Source organism: Papaver somniferum, chromosome 11 (genome assembly GCF_003573695.1).
Source record: "Papaver somniferum cultivar HN1 chromosome 11, ASM357369v1, whole genome shotgun sequence".
In the NCBI taxonomy this organism is placed as follows: domain Eukaryota; kingdom Viridiplantae; phylum Streptophyta; class Magnoliopsida; order Ranunculales; family Papaveraceae; genus Papaver; species Papaver somniferum.
This window is the reverse complement of record NC_039368.1, coordinates 94,194,453-94,207,653: the sequence shown is the minus strand read 5'-3', so window position 1 is coordinate 94,207,653 and position 13,201 is coordinate 94,194,453.

Genomic DNA, 13,201 nt, shown 5'->3' with positions numbered 1-13,201 from the left:
TGAGAATAAAACTGTTGATGAAGCGATGACATTTTTGAATGAAATCGCCGATAAGACCCAACAATGGGAAAATAGTAGGGAACCCCAGAAAACAATTATTCTAAGTAAAGGAAATGTTAATAGGGTAGAAGGATCTCATGAGTCAGATGCCAAAATAGCAGCTATAGCCAAAAGGTTAGAAGCCTTAGAATTAGGTCATTCTAGTGGTAGTGGTGGAAGAAATGAGCCTTTTTGGGAAGGCCATGCTGCTGAAGAGAAAGCCAATGCTCTTTATATCAACACTAGGTTTGATAACCGACAGAAGTTTGACCCATATTTAGAAACCTATAACTCTGGCTGGAGAAACCATCCAAACCTTTCTTGGTCCAAGGGCCAGAATCAAGGTTAGTCTAGTAATGCTCAGGTTCCCCCAGGTTTTGGCTATACTAAGAATCCTTCAGCTCCGGCACAGTTTCAGAACCCTTCGGATAAGAAGATTATGAGTTTCAAAGAGTCTCTTGCTTTGTTAACTCGTAACACTGTGCAGTTTCAGCAATTTGTTGCTCAAGGTTTAGAAGAAAATAAGAGAATAGGTCAGGCCAACTCTCAGGCTATTTCCGAGTTGAAAACCCAGGTTAGTCAGATAAATGAGTCTTTAAGAGAAAGAGGCAAGTTTCCTAGTCAGACTCAACGCAACCCTAGAGGAATTAATGAAATAGGTGAAACACCATCTGATCATGTGAATGCTATTAAAATCCTTAGGAGTTGTAGAGAGATAGACAACAAGGTTTTCATGCCTGATAGTGAATATGATGTAGTTCACCCTTCTGAACCAGAAACTGAGGAGACTGATAGAGTCTCTAAAGAGACCAATGAGGGTCATATTGAGCTCGACTTTTTACCTAGAGCCCCATTCCCACAGCTGCTAGTTCCAACTAAGAGGGAGTCCAATTTTAATGATATATTGGAGGTTTTTAAGCAGGTAACTATCAACCTTCCACTACTAGATGCAATTAAACAGATTCCCTCTTATGCCAAGTTTCTCAAGGATATGTGTACGCGAAAGCGAAAGCTTAATGTCTAGAAGAAAGCCTTTCTATCTAGTCAAGTGAGTTCTATTATTCAGAATACCACTACTCCTAAGTATAAAGACCCAGGGTCCCCTACCATTTCTTGCACAATAGGTAAATACCGTGTTGAGAAAGCGTTGCTTGACTTAGGAGCTAGTGTGAACTTACTACCATATCTTCTGTACCTTAAGCTATGACTTGGTGAGATGAAACCTACCCAGATGACACTTCAGTTAGCTGATAGGTCCGTTAAAATTCCTCGTGGTGTGATCGAGGATGTTCTCATAGAGGTTGACAAGTTTATTTATCCAGTGGATTTTGTTATCCTAGATACCCAACCTATCCCTGAACCAGAGAACCAGATACCGGTAATTTTAGGTCGCCTGTTTTTAGCTACATCAAATGCGATCATTAACTGTCGAAATGGTATTATGAAATTGTCTTTTGGTAATATGACTATTGAGCTGAATATTTTTAATATTAGTAAGCTACCCTCTGAACTAGATGACTCGAACATAGAAGAGGTGAACATGATAGGAACATTAGTCGAGGAGTCATTACCAAACACTTTGCTAGAAGATCCATTAGAGAAATGCCTAGCTCACTTTGGGATTGATTTTGACGATGATAATGTGATTAATGAAGTGAATGCTTTGTTAGATTCAACCCCTTTGTTAGATATTAGTAATGGATGGAAACCTAAAGTCGAACCACTACCATTTTCTAAGTCTACCCTAGTTCCTTCGTTAGAAGAGACTCCTAAGTTGGACCTAAAACCATTGACAGATACCTTGAAATATGTGTTTATAGGCCCGTCTGAGACTTTACCTGTGATTATGTTTTCCGTCTTGGATAGTGATCAGGAAAGTAGGCTAGTAACCGTCCTTCAAAACAACAAGGAAGCTTTAGGGTGGACCATAGCTGACATTAAGGGTATAAGTCCCACTGTTTGTATGCATCATATCTATTTAGAGAGTGATACCAAACCTTCTAGGGAGATGCAACGTCGACTAAACCCTAATATGAAAGAGGTAGTTCGAAACGAGGTCCTTAAGTTGTTTGCAGGCATTATCTACCCCATTTCAGACAGTAAGTGGGTCATCCCCGTTCAGGTTGTACCCAAGAAATCCGGTATTACTGTAGTCCAGAATGATAACAATGAGTTAATCCCGACCCAAGTGACCACGGGTTGGCGTGTTTGTATTGACTATAGGAAATTGAACAAGGTCACTAGGAAGGACCACTTTCCCCTTCCCTTCATCGACTAGATGCTAGAGAGATTAGCTGGACATAGTCACTACTGCTTTTTAGATGACTCTTCTGGATATAATCAGATCGTTATTCCGCAGAAGACCAGGAGAAAACCACTTTTACCTGTCCCTTTGGTACCTTTGCGTATAGACGCATGCCTTTTGGGATTTGTAATGCCCCTGCGACTTTCCAGCGTTGCATGATGAGCATATTTTCTGACATGATAGAACGGTTCTTAGAGGTCTTTATGGATGATTTTTCAGTGTTTGGTTTGTCTTTCGATGAGTGATTGCATCATTTGTCACTAGTGTTGACTAGGTGTAAGGAAAAAAAATTAGTGCTTAATTGGGAGAAATGTCACTTCATGGTTCGTTCAGGAATTGTTTTAGGGCATATCGTATCTTCTAAGGGTATAGAGGTAGATAAAGCCAAAGTTGACCTTATTAAGACTTTACAGGTCCCAAAAACCGTAAGAGATATTAGGTCATTCTTAGGGCATGCAGGTTTTTATCGTCGATTCATTAAGGATTTTAGCCTAATTTCTAGACCTCTTTGCAATTTGCTTGCAAAAGATGTTAAGTTTGTCTTTGATGATGCTTGTTTAGAGGCTTTTGAGAAGCTTAAGAATTTACTCACTACCGCCCCCATAGTCCAGGCACCCAACTGGAACCTACCCTTTGAGATCATGTGTGATGCTTCAGATTATGCTATTGGTGTTGTGCTAGGTCAGCGAGAAAAAAAATTACTTCATGTGATTTACTATGCTAGCAAAACTCTGAATGATGCCCAGTTGAACTATACCACTACCGAGAAGGAACTGTTAGCCATTGTGTTTGCCTTAGACAAGTTTAGACCCTATCTCTTAGGTTCTAAGATCATCATATATACTGATCATGCTGCTTTGAAATATCTTTTGTCTAAGAAGGATACAAAACCTAGATTGATTAGGTGGATCCTTTTGTTGCAAGAGTTTTCTCCAGACATTAGAGACAAAAAGGGTGTCGAAAATGTTGTAGCAGACCACTTGTCTAGGCTAGTTGTTAGTTCCCCTGATGATTCCCTTCCTATAAGGGATAGCTTTCCTGATGAACAATTGTTCTTTGTTACCCAATTACCTTGGTATGCGAATATAGTGAACTATCTTGTTACTGGTCGAATGCCCCAACATTGGGGTAAACAAGATCGTTCTAGGTTTTTAGCTGAGGTTAAGCACTTCTTTGGGATGATCCTTATTTGTTTAAGTATTGTCCAGACCAGATTATTAGGAGATGTATACCTGAGAGTGACCAGTCCAGTATTATTTCCTTTTGTCATGATCATGCTTGTGGGGGTCACTTTAGTGCTAGGAAACTGCTGCTAAGATATTGCAGTGTGGATTCTATTGGCCTTCGTTGTTTAAAGACTCCCACAGTTACTGTGTGACTTGTGAACGTTGCCAGAAATTAGGAACCATTTCCCGTAGGAACATGATGCCCTTGAACCCTATTTTAGTTGTGGAGGTCTTTGACGTGTGGGGTATTGACTTTATGGGTCCGTTTCCTAATTCTTTTGGTAACTTATACATCCTTGTCGCTGTAGACTATGTCTCTAAGTGGATTGAGGCGGCTGCGTGTAAAACCAATGACCATAGGGTTGTGATTGAGTTCTTGAAAAATAATATACTTACACGTTTTGGTACACCGCGAGCTATAATTAGTGATGGAGGGTCGCACTTTTGTAATGGACCTTTTAGGCTTTTGATGAAGAAATATGGTATTACACATAAGGTAGCTACCCCGTATCATCCACAGACTAGTGGTCAGGTAGAAGTTTCCAATAGGGAGATAAAACGTATATTAGAGAAAACAGTTAATCCTAATCGGAAAGACTGGTCGTCTAGGCTTACTGATGCCTTATGGGCTTACCGTACTGCGTTTAAGACCCCCATTGGAATGTCACCTTATCGACTTGTGTATGGCAAGGCATGTCACTTACCTGTTGAGTTAGAACATAGAGCTTATTGGGCTGTTAAGCAGCTAAATTTTTCACTTGACAAGGCAGGAGCCCATAGGAAACTCCAGCTCAATGAGTTGGAAGAGATTCGTAGAGATGCATACGATAGTGCTAAGGAGTATAAGAACAAAATGAAACTTGTGCATGATAGAAATATCTTAAGAAAGTCATTTTCTCCAGGTCAAAAAGTTCTTCTGTATGATACCCGCTTGCATCTTTTCCCTGGGAAGTTACGTTCTCGGTGGACGGGTCCTTTTATTGTTCGCACTGTCTTTCCTCATGGAGCTGTTGAGATCGAGACACCGGATGGTAGTAGTTCTTCGAAGGTTAACGGTCAGAGATTGAAACCCTTTTTAGAGCCCTTTCCTACAGGTGATATTGAGGAGGTCCCTCTGGAGGACCCTGTTTACCCTTGATTGACCATCGAGGCGATTGTATGTTGTATATTAGTTTTTGATTTCTCTCTTCACCCAGGTACTATCTTTCCGACTTCTCTCTTTACTAATTCCTCATGTTACTTTACTGTTTGGTATTGCTCTTTCATTAGAAACATTGAGGACAATGTTAGATTTAAGTTTGGGGGTGGGGAAGAAACTTTTTGTTAGCTTTTAGTTGCAATAAATAAACTCCAGAGCCTAGAAATTTATGCTTATTAAGGTTGGCACTAACCAATCTAAGTGGATGGGAACATCTTGGTTAGGAGTTGAGGAACCAATCTGATTAGATGGAAACATCTAAAGAGTCTATTCATAAAAGCACAGAGCTCAGGTGTTAGAATTAAAAAAAACATGGTAGTTTCGCCATATCTCGTTGAATCCTAATCCTTCTGTTTTTATTTTTTAAGTGATTTGGTGGGGCACACGATTCAAGTTGTTACCTTTGCTAGGGTGGAATAGAGTGATTGAGATACCAAAAAAAAAAGAAGACCAGACCATTAGACCAACCGGAATAAATTCAATAAAGTCGACCACTGGTGCCCTTGTATATGCCAGTTGTGTTGACCTAGAGTTAGGTTTATCGACCACTGGTCCCCTTGTATATGCCAGTTGTGTTGATATTAGTCAGACCGGTATCTCAGTCCATTAGGATAGGTTCACCTTGGCAGAGGCCTTCAGACAGATATGGGAAACACCGTTCACTTTTAACCATCTCTTTATCCATCTTCTTAATCTTTCCATGTGATTGGTTGACTCCGGTTATGATGTACAGAAACTATCTGAGTAGAGCTCTGTCACTTATATATGAATTTTAGTATGCTGAGTGCAAACTCGTGTACAACAATTGGAATTTCGCATCAGGGTACTTCCTCCTGTAGTCAATGAGAGTATGCCAACCAAGGAGATTCTTTAGTGCTTCCAAGGTTCTGCGTAGATAGCTAGGGTCTGGAGTAAAGGTTTTGTGGGTACACCTCTGGTAAACCCTCCGGAGACAACACTCCGCCACTAGGGCCACCTAGTGGTTTAACGGCTTGCTGCACGTGCTAAGTGTAGTCATTTTTATTTTCTAGATTAGATTTGCTCGAGGACTAGCAAATAATAAGTTTGGGGGTATTTGATAGACACATTTTTGTGTCTGAATTGTCCTCAGTGTCTGTATTGCTAGTGCTTGATTTTGTACTTATTATGGTGTTTTTATGTTTGTGTAGGTGTTTTTGGAGAAATATACTTGTGTGGAAAAAGTTGCTCAAAAAGTGCTATTTGGACCCCTGGAGGACATTTGCTATACGGACCCCAGATTTGGCTAAAGGACACCCAAAATTATGTGTATCCCAAATTCATCCTCAGCACCCAAATTTGTCCTCAACACCCATCTGCTATTCGCACCCCAGAAAAGGATAGGGGCACTTCATCTTCAACATTTCAAAAATAAAAAATGGCGGGAAAAATATTCACTTCACTGCAGATTTTTCGATCGGATTTTGGAGGAGTTTTTGTGCGATTCAATCGCTGAAACTTCATGGGTAGTTGTGATATGGCCTAACAGAGCTGGTATGGGTGTTTGTTTCGATCAAATTTGGCTAGATAATCCAAGATATGAAATCAGAGCATCACGGGTTGGTTTTCCATTCCGAGTCCTGATTGAGTGACCAAGAGATTTTCGCGTGGCTGATGCATGTTGGAACACTTCTGGACAATGGCTGGATGCGTTGAGAGTAATTTGGCGTGGGGAAACATCATGAGAAGCTAAATCATGGAAAAAAATATTCCCAGAATATTTTTCATCAAGGCCGAGTTAAGAGAGAATTATCTTGAGTTATAGCGAGATTTCTTGGTGCTACTGGGTATAAATAGGTTCCTAGGATCACATAGAAGCGGTCTGGAGAGTTTGGGAGAGTTAAGAGTAACAACAGAGGAGATTGATCGTGTTGCTGAGAAAACTTTTCTACTGCTGCTAGGAAGAACACGAAGAACAAAAGACCACCAGAGGCAGTCGTTTATCAACAGTGACAACGACAGACACACGAGGGCCGCAGAGATACAACAACAACAGTTCTTTTCTATCGTTCTTTGTAACAGTGTTTTGCAACAATTATAAACGTTGCAAACACCCGACTTTTCATTATTTTCTCTCCATTTCATCTTTATAAACAAATTTTGAGCATGAATCAATACTTTGAGCAAGTTTATACAATGATGAGCTAAACCCATCCTCTGGGGCGACGGAGGAAGCTATTTCGCCAATAAAATGTGGTAATCTCTATTTTATTTAATTATGCAATTATTATATGATTATTTGCCTTCATAAATAAATAGAAAAAAATGGTTTTTGTTAAAAAATTGTTATTTCAATTGATGGAGCATGCTAGCCTAGGGTTTTGATGTCCCATACTTTCGATTTACAATTGTTATTTCTAAAAAAATCAACTTTTGCAATATTTAAAATCAATTTGAATGAAGGATTTGCATAATTATAATTAGAGAATATAAAATCACTTTGATATTGGCAATTAGTGGAATCCATAGCCCCAGTCTTCTCCATATTTATCATATCACTTTTATTTAAGTTTCCTATATTTTTATTTAAAATTAAGTCTAAAATCTGCTTTCACAAGTCTTGAACGAATCTTATTACTACAATAACTTTGAAAACACATTAGTAACCAAACTATTTTTATAGAGTTTACAGTGCATAGTTCGGTTTGGTCGATATCAATACCTTTGTTACCGAAATTTTTGTTCGGTAATGTCGCAGAATATATGTATATTCGTTTCTAACCGAACCCATGAGTTCGGTTTAGTCGATTTTTTCAGTTTCATGGCCGAACTTTCACATAGAAAATCTAAATACAGAGTTCGGTAAGGCCCAAATACATTTCTGGAAACTACATAACCGAACTTTTAGTTCGGTAGGGTCGATAAAAAAATTAGATTACCGAACTTTAAGTGTTAAATGTTTATGGCCGACCATGTAATGCCCAGGTGCTCGAGTGAGCATGCACCAAAGTCCTTTGTAGACCATTCGGTGAAAGGATGATTAAATGTTGGTTTAATCATTTATTAAAATAGTGCTCGTCTGAGCGTTAGGTAATAAAACCTAATTATGGAGAGATGAGGACCGGACAATGGGTGTGAAACCGGCCCTTGGTGGTCGGGGGACCATCTGGTGGTCGATTGAGCAAATTCCAAGTTGATTGGAAAGAGTTTGAACCCAATGTGAACTGTTGAAAGCTAATTAGGTCAAAATTATGAAGATGTGTGGGACCGGCTCCTTGAAAGCCAAAGGGCCGACCTTGGTCGGTCAAGGTGTCATTCCCGTGTCACTATAGTGTCCGTGTCTCAATCCTGAGAATTTTGGTATTTTCTGGTGCGCGTTTGAGCAATATTTTGGATTTTCAGAAGAGTTTGATCTTGACTGAAATTCTCGATTTTGCTCGAATGAGCAAGTAGAACTTTGCACGTGCGACCAATATTTTGAGAATATTAAAATAATAATATCTTAATATTTATCGTGAGTAGCCTATTCGGTCATGTGACCATTTGACTTTTTGTCCTTTTGATGTTTTGAACAATATGTGAGACAATATGCAAAACTAGGGCTTTGCTCAAACGAAGGAGTTTCATAAGATGAAGGAAATAATAATAATAATAATAAAATAAGGGATTATAGGGTGTGGGACCGGTCATGGCTAGGGCATGGCCCGCCGGCTAGGTAACCCGATCCCGTGACACCTTTCCCTATTTTTATTACTCCCTCCGTCCTAAATTATTTATCCGCTTTGACTAAGTCAAGATATTAAGGAGACCGGGGGAGTGTACAAAACTGTCCCTATTAAATGATATGTTATTACTAAAATTAAAAGGAATATATGGAGCATGTAAGAAAAATTCGTATTTGGTAATTTTATTATTTATAGAAATGTTTAAATAGAAGATAAAAATAAAAATATTTACGGATTGATTTAGTAATTTAGTTTCCTATTGAGTAAGATATCATTTAAGACGTTTAAATAGAAGATAAAAATAAAAATATTTATGGATTAATTTAGGAAATCTGTTTCTTACTGAGGAAGATATCATTTAAGATTTTTGATTTGTGATGTTTAAAAATAATTTTCTAATTGTAAAATTGAAGGATATAGTTGAAAGTTTGACTAAAAAATATGACTATAAACAGAAGCTGGCCAGTATTTTAGGAAAGGCGAAAATAGAATAGAGGACAAAAATTTTAGGACAAAGGGAGTATTATTTTTCATCGTATGAAGGAAAATATGGAGAAACTAAGAATTTTGCTCAAACAATGGAGTTTGCTCAAATGAAGGAGTTTTCATGAGATTAGAAAAATAACAAAATAAGATAAAATAATGGGAAGGGGCGTGGGGCCGGCCGGTGGGACCGATCCCCTAGACGCCTCTTTTATTGTTTTATTATTATTATTTTTCTTCCTTATTTTGCATAGGTTTCCTCGTTTGTCCATATTTTTAAGTGCTCATCCGTGCACTCGGGTGCTCGTTCGTGCATTATTGCTAAGTACTCACACCATTTTCTCGTGGCTTACTCGATGGTGGCCCATATGCCCAGTCAGTGAAAATTTATTACTAATTCATGGAATTCAACTGAGAATTAGCCACGAAACGGAGTAATAAAATAAAATAACTATCTATTACTAATCCATGGAATCCAGCTGAGGATCAGCCACGGAAAGGAGTAATGAGATAAATAGATTATCTTCTAGAAATTCAATTGATGAATGACACTGTAGAATTAATCTATTTGCAGAATCGAGATATGAGATAATTGAAGTATCATACTCGTTCTGAGGGGGATGTATAGTCAGGGAACAACGAATAGCGTGACGTCATGAAGGCGTTAGGCTCTATACTAACATGCAATATGTCTAGGAGCCGCCCAGTCATTAAGAGATTCTATACACGGTCTCTCTACAGAGTTAGGGAACAATGAATAGCGTGACGTCCTGAAGGCGTTAGGCTCTGTACTAACACACAATATGCCTACGAGCCGCCCAATCATTTTGATTATATGTAGAGGTGATGATGAAATGTGCAAAGTGACGAAAGTTCAGTTGAGAGGCTTTTCGAGGAACATATTCATCATAGCTATGAGAGGAACGCTCGCTCAGTCAGAGGTCGTGAAATGGTTCGCATATCATAAAATATGAATTTTCACATACATTCCTGAAGCCGGGTCATAAAAATGCAATATCATGATTTTACGATTCTAGCCTTTGTTGAAAATCCACCATCAACAAGGTCAAACCGGCTAGTTTCGGTTAACCATGCTGAACATATTCTTTGTACACGGGTCGGTTACGGTTTACCTAACTAGAGTGTATATCTTTTTTATGTGAATAAGATTCAAAGCTTTCATCTAACGGTGAATATTGTTTCCTTGGTTCTAAAGCTATCTTAGCTTAAACCTAAAACAACATATGCTTCGAAGTAGATATAGGGGGGACTCTTGGAAACTGAGATCTTTGAATCCTAACACTACTTGTTGGTATGTCCTAGTTGTATCTAGATCCTCCCCAGAAAGCCTTTTAGGATTTAGCGACTATCAAAGACTTCATTGGGATTCATGAATCCAGGTCCAGTTATTTTTATCTTGATAACTTGAGTATCATGATCTTGTTCGATTGTTGATTTGTTACTTGAATAAGATAGATAATAATCACAAAGTTCTCATCGTCTCAACTTTGTGATTCCAAAATTTTTATACTTGTGAGATGAATAATAATCTAGGTTGCATTTCGGGTTGCATAAGTCCGGATTTTGAGGATAGCCAGACTTCTGTCAAGTAACTATCGGTTTGCATGACCTGGATCTTACGTTTGATCTGACCATCCGTTTCGATTGTAAATCAGAAATCAATTATATATGATTAATCCGTGGGAGGCAGATTTGGTTTAAAGTTTTCAATCGAGTTGAAGCAACTCTTAATTGGCGTGACGTTATCTAAGGGAATCAATTGCGCGGATTCCTGCTAGGATTCAAGAGGCGTAAGGAGCGCGACTGTACCTGAATCAGTGGAAGACTGAGTTCGGGATCAACTACATTCCAGACTGAAGTTAATTGGTATTAGGATAGTGTATGTAGCGACTTAATATAGTTTGGTTTTCAATATGGACTAGGTCCCGAGTTTTTTTTGCATTTGCGGTTTCCTCGTTAACAAAATTTCTGGTGTCTGTGTTATTTTTTTTCCGTATTATATTGTTTATCTTTATAATTGAAGTACCACAGGTTGTGTATTGATCAATCAAAGTAGATACGTCCGACCTAGCTTGTTGGGTACGACTTGATTGATCCTTGGAAACTGGTCTTTGGTACCATCCAAGAACTCTCTTTCTGATTAGATTCACAGATTCAATTCTGTAAACGTTCTAATCGCAAGAGAGATTGATATATAACTATAGACACTTTCCTTGACTGAGTTTTAACTCTCGGAGTTGTGTTGAGTTTGCCCATACAGATTGCCTACGAAAAAATTGGTGGTGTATTTTTCTACCCCTAGTGTTTTCAATATTAAATCTACTAAAATTATACGACGTAGTCTCATGATATAGAATGTTTAATGTTGTGAGTAAATAGGATAGTTCAGTCTTCACATACCTCTTTGTTGATGAAGTTATCGCAAATGACTTCGTTTGTTCTTCAATCTTCGAGAATTATTCAGTGATGTGCCATACTCAACTACCGTTCTTGGAGGGTTATTCAATTCTAATACTTGACTTTAGTAGACTAGAAATCAAGATGTGTTGTGTGCACCTAACATTAATAACAAGCTTGAGATAGCAAAACTTGTAAGATCAACCGAGTGCTGCTCGAACAACATGGATATGATTTGGAGAAAGAGGAAAAAATAAAAGCTGGAACTTTTTGTGTTCTGTTGATAAAGAAAAGATAACTTTTATATAAGAAAAAACTGTAACGTTCTATATTTAAAATCTGTATAGTTTGCATAAATACCGGCTATGAAGTTTATTTTTTTTATAATCTAGTCGTCGATGTTATAAAAAAAAAAGGTTATTGTTTAAAGTTTTCATTATTTCAAACAACAATTATAATAAAAATTCAATGAAAAAGCTAACCTGATACTTAAAAAACTAAACTAAATTACATCTTCAAGGGAAAACAATTAGAGTTTGATTGCTTGATCATCATCTGAATCATCAATGTCGATTATATTCAACCTCTTCAAAATATCCTTTTGCTTTTATCGATGATATTTTAGCTTCTTGGGGTTAGGTTATTAAGATCCATATCCATTATTGTACTATTTTGTGCTAATTGAGATTGATGAGACTTTTGTTGGTTACGCGATAAAATCTCATAGAACTGGCTTATTGCTGGTTTTTTTTTTCTTCTTTTCATAACTGAAAATACCTTGCTCGCAAATCTTCTTCCGCCTTGCTTCTTTTTTAGTACCTTTGTTCCCTATGGACGTCGTCAGATATTTATAGCTCCAAGGAATCTCTCCGTTAGGTAGTACTTCGATTCCATCCTATGCTGGTGTAAGTTCTCTATGATTGAAAAAATATAACATTATTTTATTTGAAAGTGAGTTAGTAATCAAACCCAAATTTATTTATTTTCCTCAAAATTTCATAACAACATCACGCTTGAATGGTTGACCTGTAGCCATTTGAAATTGCCCCCGACCATCTCCAATCTGAAACATTGTAATTAAAACAAGAACTTAATTACTATCATCACAAATCTGGAAAAACTTAATTCAATTGTCTAACTTATCAAATCTTCGTGTAAAACAACGCTTTCACATTGTCTATATATAGCATTAAGAATTGACATGTATTCTTTCCAATCTTTTTTAAATGCTTTCATTTTACTTTTATTTAAGAAATTCGGATCTACTTCATTTGCATTTCCATTAAAAAAGTCAAAGATTTCATGAATATGATCGCAAGATAGAGCATATGCTTTGTTAAGCACCTGCAATTTCATCAACAACTACAAAAACGTAAGTATCTTCTTCTTAAGCATAATTCCTCTTGACCTTATTGAACTCAATTAGATGAATTTGAGTAGTAGAGCGATAATAAAATCAAAGAAACTCAATGGATCAGGACAAAATTTAACTTGAGAATAAATTTTTTCTTACACAGAGAAAAATATAGTTTTTGGAAAAAAATAGTCGTTCGAAGATGGAGTACACAAAGTCGTTAAAAATAATGGTTAAAAATCGGGTGTGATAAAGGTAAAACAAAAAAAAAGATCAAACAAATATGAACGCACAGAAGAAAACTAAGTTTTCGTATTTTTGTGAAAGCTGAGTTTCCGCCCATTACATTAACTGAGTATTTGTCGTCCATTTCTTAGCCAGAAATCAACACAGATGTCTTTCCTTCACTAGCCAAGCCAAAGATTTTGGATAGGATGTATAGACAAAGTATATGCCATTATACTTGCCCTTAGCTATAATATGGCTAAATCTAAG